The sequence below is a fragment of the Salvelinus sp. IW2-2015 genome, linkage group LG28 (genome assembly GCF_002910315.2).
Source record: "Salvelinus sp. IW2-2015 linkage group LG28, ASM291031v2, whole genome shotgun sequence".
In the NCBI taxonomy this organism is placed as follows: domain Eukaryota; kingdom Metazoa; phylum Chordata; class Actinopteri; order Salmoniformes; family Salmonidae; genus Salvelinus; species Salvelinus sp. IW2-2015.
In genome coordinates, this window is record NC_036868.1 from 4,465,105 (window position 1) to 4,475,884 (window position 10,780).

At 42.5% G+C, this 10,780-nt stretch overlaps 1 pseudogene; it reads right to left on the reverse strand.

Moving 5' to 3' along the window:
• Positions 1 to 449: 449 nt before the first annotated feature.
• LOC139023239 (TATA box-binding protein-associated factor RNA polymerase I subunit A-like) lies at positions 450 to 9,306 on the reverse strand (annotated as a pseudogene).
• Between the last annotated feature and the right edge of the window lie 1,474 nt (positions 9,307 to 10,780).

Below are 10,780 nucleotides of genomic sequence, written 5' to 3' on the forward strand. Positions count from 1 at the left end.
CAAAAGAGACAGAAATGATTAAACTACATTAGATGTCATAGGGGCTAATTTTCCATCATCAGTAACCGGAGGAAGCAAGACCTAGGACAGCCATGTAAGTGTGATCAAGGAAGTAAACATGTATTCTTTAAATAATTGTGATTTGGCACTAATAGTGACAAGGCTGGCACGCAAAGTGGAGGAATGCTCAATTTCGACACAACTGGAGAAAGTAATAATGATCCACAAACAAACAAAAGTGGTTACGTGTGTAGCGTGTACTGGTACAGCGAGACAGAAAGTGGTTACTGTGTATGCTGTGATTTACAGCGAGGACAAACGTGGTTACTTGTGAGTGTACTTGCTACAGGCGAAGGAGCAGAAAGTGGTAGCGTGTAGCATTCGTACAGCGGATAGCGATGATGTATATGTGGTTACGTGTACGTAGCTTTAGCAGCGAGGACCAAAGACAAAAGTGTTACTGTGTAGCTGTACTTACAGCGAGGACAAAAGTGTTACTGTGTAGCTGTACTTACAGCGAGGACAAAAGGCTCCAAGCACAAAGCGCTTCACTTCCAGTAGCACCCCATTCACTACCAAGTCTCTCCTGGCCTGGAATGTTGTGAAGTGCATTGCTCGCCACCAGTCCTTTCTGTTCACCAACTCCTCTGCAACAATCTTCAGCCATTGTTTTGTAAAGGAAAATATCAACCAGTGGAATTACAAGTATTGAATAAGAAACAAATTATGCATAATATTACATTTTGTCAATTAGCAATGAGAAGAGATACAAGCAATGTAAGGTGACTAATTTACTTGGAATGAGAGGAACTTCAAAATCATCCTTTTGAGAGAGAAGTATGGATTCATGCAGCCATCCTTACCTGAGCCTCAGCCTCTTGACGATAGTCATCAAATGGTTCCAGACATCCAAGTTTCTACTCCAACTGGATAAGTCCAGGAGATCCAGAARCACACCTAGAGCCTTCTGAAGATCACCCTCTCTGAAACAAATGGATTCTTCCTTTACTATGAACACCTTCAAGTGACCAACGTCAATGTGAAGGGCGCATCCACCAAACACATTCATCTTAATGTGTAAAAGCCCCTGTTTCGTGCACAACATTGAAAGAATGGCCAGACCATCAAGATACACCATAAATTGGCTATTTTTCCACATTTTACACGCTAGGGCAGTGTCCTTACCTCTTAAGGATCKTTTTTTTCAATTTTCACATAAAATGACATACKCAAATCTAACTAKKTYRWYCTCAGGACCTGAGGCAAGGATATGCATATTCTTGATACCATTTGAAAGGAAACACTTTGAAGAAGTTTGTGGAAATGTGAAATTGATGTAGGAGAATAACACATTAGACCTGGTAAAAGGTAAAAAACAGTTTGTATTATTTGTTCCATCATCTTTGAAATGCAAGAGAAAGGCCATAATGTATTATCGCAGCGCAGGCACAATTTAGATTTTGGCCACTAGATGGCATCAGTGTGWGCATWAAGTTGCAGATTGTTCCAGCGAAGCATTTCAATACTGGACAATATTTTGTATCAAGTCTGCCCAAATGTGCCGAATTGGTCAATCGATACATTTAAGTACATAATAACTATAGAGAACATACAAAAATGATATGGTAATAAACATTAAGTTTACACAGTCCCAGGAATGTCATACATGATGGATCATTAGCTTATACACCAAATTTATCATCACACATTCTAGATGGCCGGGCGCAGTGGGAAAAAGGGCCAGAGGGCGGGCTGCCTTCGGAGAATTCATAGGCGATCGAATAAACCCCCATTCCTTCCATTCCTGCTAGCAAACGTGCAATCTTTGGAAAAATAATAATAATATAAAAAATCAATGAACTTACGCAGAATTTTAAACTACCAACGGGACATTCACAACTAAATTTTATGCTTCACGGAATCGTGGCTGACGACGACATTATTAACATACAGCTGGCTGGCTAGATGCTGTATCTGCCAGGATAAACACGCTGCGTCTGTTAAGTAAGGGGCTGCGGAAAACATATTTTTGTAAAAAAACGCTGGTGCACGATATCTAAGGACAGTCTCGAGGTTTTGCTCGCCTGAGTAGAGTATCTCATAAACTGTAGACCACAACATGTACCTAGAGAGTTTTTCAGCTGTATTTTTCAGAGCTGTCTAAATACCACACAGACCGATGGTGGCACTAAGACCACAGTGAATGAACTACTCCGCAATAGAAAAGAGGAAAAGCCTCACCAGAGCATGTTAAATGTGCAACAGAGGAGAAAAAAAGTGGCTCTAGACCACCTTTACTCCACACAGAGACGCATGCAAAGTTCTCCTCCATTTGGCAAATCTGAACATAAATTCTATCCTCCAGATCCTGCTTAACAAACAAATTAAAATCAGGAAGCACACAATGGACTCGATGCAATAAAAAAATGTGGTCAAATGAAACAGATGCTAAGCTACAGGACTGTTTTGCTAGCACAGACTGGAATATGTTCCCGGGATTCTTCCTATGGCATTTGAGGAGAACACCACATCAGTCATTGGCTTCATCAATAAGTGCGTCGATGACGTCGTCCCCAACAGGTGACGTACTCCATACAACCACGAAGCCATGGATTACAGGCACATCCCGACTGAGCTAAAGGCTAGAGCTGCCGCTTTCAAGGAGCGGGACTCTAACAAGGAAACTTAAAGAAATCCCGCTATGCCCTCCGACGAACCATCAAACAGGCAAAMAATCAATACAGGACTAAGATGAAATTGTACTACACCGGCTCTGACYCTCGGCGGATGTGGCAGGGCATGCAAACCATTACAGACTACAAAGGGAAGAACAGTCAAGAGCTGCCCAGTGAAACGAGCCTACCAGATGAGTTAAACTACTTCTATGCTAGCTTTGAGGAAAATAACACTGAAACYTGCATGAGAGCACCAGCTGTTCCGGAAGACTGTGTGATCACGCTCTCCGCAGAAGATGTGAGTAACACCTTTAAAACAYGTCAACATTCACAAGGCCGCAGGGCCAGACGGATTACCAGGACGTGTACTGCGAGCATGCGCTGACCAACTGGCAAGTGTCTTCCCTGACATTTTCAACCTCTCCCTGTACGAGTCCGTAATACCAACATGTTTTAAGCAGACCACCATAGTCCCTGTGCCCAACACCACAAAAGGTAACCTGCCTAAATGACTACCGASCCGTAGCACTCTCGTCTGTAGCCATGAAGTGCTTTGAAAGGCTGGTCCTGGCTCACATCAACACCATTATCCCAGAAACCCTAGACCCACTCCAATTTGCATACAGCGCCAACAGATCCAGAGACAATGCAATCTCTATTGCACTATACACTGCCCTTTCCCACCTGMACAAAAGGAACACCTATGTGAGAATGCTATTCATTGACTACAGCTCAGCGTTCAACACCATAGTGCCCTCAAAGCGCATCACTAAGCTAAGGACCCTGGGACTAAAACACATCCCTCTGCAACTGGTTCCTGGACTTCATGACGGGCCACCCCCAGGTGGTAAGGGTAGGTAACAACATCCGCCATGCTGATCCTCAACACGGGGACCCCTCAGGGGTGCGTGCTCAGTCCCCTCCTGTACTCCCTGTTCACTCATGACTGCACGGCCAGGCACAACTCCAACACCATGATTAAGTTTGCCGATGACAACAGTGGTAGGCCTGATCACCACCAACAACGAGACAGCATATAGGGAGGAGGTTAAAGACCTGGCCGTGTGGTGCCAGGACAACAACCTCTCCCTCAACGTGATCAAGACAAAGGAGATGATAGTGGACTACAGGAAAAAGAGGACTGAGCACTCCACCATTCTCATCAACGGGGCTGTAGTGGAGCAGGTTGAGAGCGTCAAGTTCCTTGGCGTCCACATCGCCAACAAACTAACATGGTCCAAGCACACCAAGATAGTCGTGAAGAGGGCACAACAAAACCTATTCCCCCTCAGGAGACTGAAAAGATTTGGCATGGGTCCTCAGATCTTCAACGGTTCTACAGCTGCACTGTCGAGAGCATCCTGACTGGTTGCATCACTGCCTGGTATGGCAACTGCTCGGCCTCTGACCGCATGGCACTAGAGGGTAGTGCGAAAGGCCCAGTACATCACTGGGGCAACGCTTCTTGCCATCCAGGACCTCTATACCAGGCAGTGTCAGTGGAAGGCCTAAAAATGGTCAAAGACTCCAGCCACCCTAGTCATAGACTGTTCTCTTTGCTTCCGCACAGCAAGCAGTACTGGAGCACCAAGTCTAGGTCCAAGAGGCTTCTAAACCGCTTCTACCCCAAAGCCATAAGACTCCTGAACACCTAATCAAATGGCCACCGAGACTATTTGCATTGCCTTGAATTGTTTTGAACAGGACAATGACCCAACACACCTCCAGGCTCTGTWAGGGCTATGTGGCCAAGAAGGAAAGGGAAGGAGTGCTGCATCAGGGAAAGGGAGGTACCTAGTCAGTTGTCCAACTGAATGTATTCAACTGAAATGTGTCTTCCGCATTTAACCCAACCCCTCTGAATGGGAGAGGTGCCTTAAGTCGACATCCACGTCTTCGGCGCCCGGGACAGTGGGTTAACTGCCTTGCTCAGGGACAGAATGACAGATTTTTACCTTGTCAGCTCTGGGATTRGATCCAGCAACCTTCCGGTTCCTGGCTAAACGCTCTAACCACTAGGCTACCTGCCGCCAATGACCTGGCCTCCACAATCKCCRCGACCTCACCCCAATTGAGATAGTTTGGGATGAGTTGGACCGSAGAGTGAAGGAAAAGCAGCCAACAAGTGCCCAGCATGTGGGAACTCCTTCAAGACAGTTGGAAAAACATTCCTCATGAAGCTGGTTGAGAGAATGCCAAGTGTGTGCAAAGCTTTCATCAAGGCAAAGGGTGGCTACTTTGAAGTAGCATTTCTTCATGTACCGGTAGAGGTAGACATGGGCGTTAGGGGGGGAAAACTGTTGTCATAGGCATAGTCATTCAGAACCTTCACAGCTCCCTTGTGATCGTTGTAGAATTCCAGCATCTGCCATTGACACATACAAGTCAAAACATTATCTCATCATAGGTAGTGTGATAAGGGAACGTAGTTCAATGAAGGGAAAAGGGGATGCCAGGGGTCGTGTTCAGTAGGGCAAATCGTAGCAAACCACTTTGAAACGCAAAATGAAAATAAGTGTAAAGTTCAAGTAGTACCATTCCCCATTCTGTTTTGAAATGTTTTCTCCTGTTTCATGCCTACTAAACACAAACTAGTACTTACATCAATGTAACCCAGAACAAAAAGATCCCAGACCCCAGTAAGCTTCATGATATCCTTCAGGTTGACAGAGGATTGGCGGAAGTAGCTGTGCATCTCTTGAATGACACCAGCATCATACTCAWCTGAAATTATTATGTCAAAGTCCATGTTAAGCTAAGGCACCACAGTTTCTGGTTACTCTTTGTTTTACCARGATGTTTGAAATGCATTGGAATTATGTCCCAAAAAGGCACAGTTACATCATCTGTCCAGTAGATGGTGATGTTTTTACTCTTTTTTTAACTAGGCAAGTCAGTAATAACAAATTCTTATTTCACAATGACGGCCTACCCCGGCCAAACCCTCCCCTAACCKGGACAACGCTGGGCCAATTGTGCARCGCCCTACGGGACTCTCGATCGCGGCCGGTAGTGATACAGCCCGGGATCGAAACAGGGTCTATAGTGACGCCTCTAGCACTGAGATGCAGTGCCTTAGGTCTCCCGAGTGGCACAGCAGTCTAGCACAAATGAAGATTTTTACTATCGATGTAATTGACACCAATGAATAATGGATGTTTGGGGGTTGCCAGGTATCTATCCTCTTACCTGTGTTGGAGACGGTGGCCTTCCCCCCCACACCAGATGAAGCAATCCAGGAAGCCACTGTAGGACTGGATCAGCTTAATCCGCTGGGACTGATCAGCTGACTGCTTGCCGTACCTCCAGCTCTCAGCGATGGACAGCTGACGCTTGGCGTACTCAAACTGCCCGTTCACCAGGTGAAACGAGTGTTCCAGACAGATCTACTGGACAAAACACTTCCTCAATATACATTCACATACAGTAACAGTCAACGTTTGGGACAGCACCGTATCATTCAATTGTTTTTTATTTTACTATTTTCTACATTGTAGAATAATAGTGAATACATCAATATTATGAAATAACACATATGTAATCATGTAGAAACCCCAAAAAGTGTTTATTCAAAATATTTTATATGTGAGATTCTTCAAAGTAGCCACCCTTTGCCTTGACAGCTTTGCACACTCTTGGCATTCTCTCCACAGCTTTACGAGGTAGTCACCTGGAATGCATTTCAATTAACAGGTGTGCCTTTAAAAAAAAAAATTCATGGAACTTCCTTATTAATGCGTTTGAGCCAATCAGTTGTGTTGTGACAAGGTAGAGGTGGTATACAGAAGATGGTATTTTACCAAATAGGGCTAAATCCATATTATGGCAAGAACAGCTCAAATTAGCCAAGAGAAATGACAGTCCATCATATTTTAAGACATAAAGGTCAGTCAATTCAGAAAATTAAGAACTTTGACAGTGCTATGATGAAACTGGCTCTCATGAGGACCGCCACAGGAAAGGAAGACCCAGAGCTACCTCTGCCCACAGAGGATAAGTTCATTAGAGTTACCAGCCTCAGAAATTGCAGCCCAAATAAATGCARCAGAGTTCAAGTAAGACATCTCAACATCAACTGTTCAGAGGAGACTGCGTGAATCAGGCCTTCGTGGTCAAATTGCTGCAAAGAAACCACTACTAAAGGACACCAATAAGAAGGAGACGTGCGGTGGAAATCTATCCTTTGGCCTGATGAGTCCAAATAAGACATTTCTGGTTCCAACCGCCGTGTCTTTGTGAGACGCAGAGTAGGTTAACGGATGATCTTCGAATGTGTGGTTTCCACCGTGAAGCATGGAGGAGGAGGTGTGATGGTGTGAGAGTGTTCTGCTGGTGACACTGATTTATTTAGAATTCAAGGCACAGTTAACCAGCAATACGCCATCCCATCTGGTTTGCGCTTAGTCTGACTATCATTTGTTTTTCAACAGGACAAATGACCCAACACACCTCCAGGCTGTGTAAGGGCTATTTGACCAAGAAGGAGAGTGATGGAGTGCTGCATCAGATGACCCGACCTCCACAATCACCAAACCTCAACCCACTTGGGATGGTTTGGTATGAGTTGTACTGCAGAGTGAAGGAATAGCAGCCAACAAGTGCTCAGCATATGTGGATACTCCTTCAAGACTGTTGGAAAAGCATTCCAGGTGAAGCTGGTTGAGAGAATGTCAAGAGTGTGCAAAACTATCAAAGGAAAATGGTGGCTACATTGAAGAATCTCAAATATAAAAAAACATTTTTTTGTGTTTAACACTTTTTTGGTCTCTACATGATTCAATGTGTTATTTCATAGTTTTGATGCCTTTATTATTCTACAATATAGAAAATAGTAAAAATAKAGAAAAACCCTTGAGTAGATGAATCCACACTTTTGACTGGTACTGTACATTTCCATGTTAAACACATTGTTACATATTCCATCCATTTGTTTGTTTTTGAAGGTGTCATACTGGCTCAAAACATAATAKAATTATTGACTTTTTTAACCTATTGGCCTATATTGACTTTTTTTTTTTACCCTATATTGACTTAGGGTCCTTTAGGAAAGGTGATAGTAAAAAAAAAATGAATGCAGAGGTGAAGGAAAGAAGATAAGGAACATACCTTCAGGTAATGTTTTACTCCTGAGTGTTTCACTCACGCATAGAAACTGTTGTAGTCTTGCAGCTTCGAGATGGAACGGTGGTGTAGTATCTGTGCTTGTCCTCCAAATTATCTGAAAGACAATGTTTGAAGAAATCAAATTTTGCATTTCGACAGTACTTTGAGTTAATTTTGTGAGTGTTTAGTCAGAGCAGAGCAAAMATATACCTACCTCAGCGTAGCGTTGTGGTATGTCCTCCAGTGTTCGTGGGTAACTGGACATGTACTCAGCAGCTTCCTGCCATCTATAGTGTAGGAGGGCCTCCTTGATGTGCTGGAGGCAGTTCATTGTGGTCTTGTGAAAACCAGTCTCACGGTGTGTCTCTGTGATTATACAGGAGACAGACTGGTTACTAGGTCTAAGAGATCTTACACAATGATGAACACGATAATCAGGCATATAGTCGTGCGTTCTCGTGGCGCGATGGGTCCAGAGCAAGCATAAACAGCCACAGGTAGCACATTGTCAAGACAATAAACTAGCTGTTCACATATTCGTCTACAAACTGTATTTTATAAAGTACCTTTAAATATAGTTGGCTCCGAGGGAGGTTTGGCTGCTTGATTCGTTTTCTGTTGATTGATTCATCATCTGGAGTCATTTTCGCACAGTTCTCCTGMCAACCTCAGTTCTGAATCAAGATCATCCATGACACAGTTTGAAGTTCGACCCATTTCGTAGACAATCATGTGAAAGCCCACAATATGTCATATTCTGGCAAAATATAATGTAGTTAGTTTAGTAAAATGTGCATTTGCTCCAAACCCCATGCATGCTTTTCATTAAAACACAGTTACCCTAGTGGACGCTCTAACAATGACATTAAATCTTCAAAAATGAAGGCAAACGGGCGGAGGCAAGATCAGGTGGGACRATTCTAGCCATTGACAGGYCAGATACGCGRGTGAACAAAAAGCGCAACGGTTACCACAACCACAAAGTCAGAATTGGCTGTGGAAATGTATGAAAACAAAAATTWGATTAAATTTAAGGTTAAGCATAAGGTTAGCAGTGTGATCAAAGTTATTTTTAAAATAACATTTTAAGAAGATACATTGTAGAAATAGGCGGGTTTATGACTTTGTGACTGGTGTAACTAGTAACGACCAGGCACAACGGCGATATAAAGTGTTTTTTCTCAAAGTTGCCGGGATGTCACTTGTTCTACTTATATCAGTACACTCGTAACAGCCTAATAATTACGAAACTTATATTCAATCAAATAAGCCACACGTAGTAAATAAGCCAWTCAATGTTTTGTTAACCAAATTCGACACGCTCTCATTGACCTCCATACAAAAACMMCTCGCTTGATGAGCGGAAAGAAACGAAAAATCGCCATCTGTAGAGAAGACAGATTTTGCGCCCAGCTATCGCTCTCGCTTCGCATRTTCCTCTCTGGTTCAAAACATGTCTCACTTCCGGTATACTTCCGGAAGAGCTTCCTGGCATTCWATCATTGGTGGAAAAACTTATTGAAGAGCTTTCTGGCATTCTATCATTGGTGGAAAAACGTATTCCGCTCGTTAGTAAGTAAACAAAGTCTCTACCTCTGATGTAGGGATAATTATATAAGTCAGTTAGCAATACCTTTATGAATTAGGTAGCCTTTATGTGGTTTTTAAAATGTCATAAATGATTCAGAATTCACAAAAAGTGACGATAGTTGGAGATGATCTGTGTTTACCACAGACCTTATTTTCTGRGATTTATCCCAAACACCATTCTTTTCCCCCATAGGCTTGTTCAACGAACCATGGTGGTGTTAATGCCAACAAAAAGACGCCATTACTATTGCTCGCTATATGGGAAATATTGGGAACAGCTGAAATTGGAAATCTGCTCAGCTGTATTACTTATGGGAAGCAGCTTGCTTTAAGATGTGAGGTAACTGAGCTCTCTAAGAAAATTGCTAATATCACGGAGATTGAGCATCTTGATCTTAAGGCTAAATTTAAGGATTTACAGAACCAACTACACAAATTACATAAGGAAAAATGGCTTGAAAATGGGAAACAATGGCTTGAAAAATGCGAAATTAACAGATGRTTTTTTATTTGGAGAAGAGAAGGGAACTCAGAACACTTCGGAAAGATAAGATTAATGGGGTAACCTCTAAGGATAGAGAGTTGATATCAGACTTTACCACTATGTTTTATGAGAATCTTTACCCCTTAGATAAGTTTCAGTGACTAAACTCTTGTTCTAAAGAGAATGTTAACTTGTTAGTGAAGAATTCAATCGGACTTGCTGTCAAGATTAGTCCATTATGGATATCCAATATGGGATTGCCCCATTTTTTAAAAAGTATCCAGGCCCTGTTGGATTTGCCTCTGAATTTTCCAAAACCTCTGAAGAAACAGCACAATTTTTACGTGAAACCTTTAAAGGTGGCTATAAATAAAGGGAGGACTACCTGCCTCTAAAGCAAGGTTATTATCCAAGGCTGAGGGACTATCTATTGACATTCCAAAAWCCACTTGCTGTACCTTGGGCTATTGTACAACTTCATATGGAAAAGCAAGCCAAAATAAAAAGAGATGTTATCACCAACAGGGTGTGATGGTGGTCTAAATGTCTTAGACTTCATTCTCTTTAATTAAATATCKAAAGGCAACTGGGTTAAAAAGGTACTTACTAAAAAAAAAATCCTCKGTTTTTGGAATATTGTACCTCATTTTGGTTTTTCAGAAGCTCGGAGGGCTACTTTTTTTTTACTACAATGTCCTTATATCGTGGGTAAACTTCCTGTGAAATTGGCATCTTTTCACAAGCAGGCTTTAATGTGCTGGGCTTTGCTGTATAAACAACTTTTCACTTCAAATGTTTTATATGGAATAATAATTCTACATTACATGGAAACAAGATGTTATTTTACCGTAATTGGTTCTCAAACAACATTGTTCTAGTCAGCCAATTAGTTAGTATCAGTGGGAATCTGTATACACGGGGAGAGTTT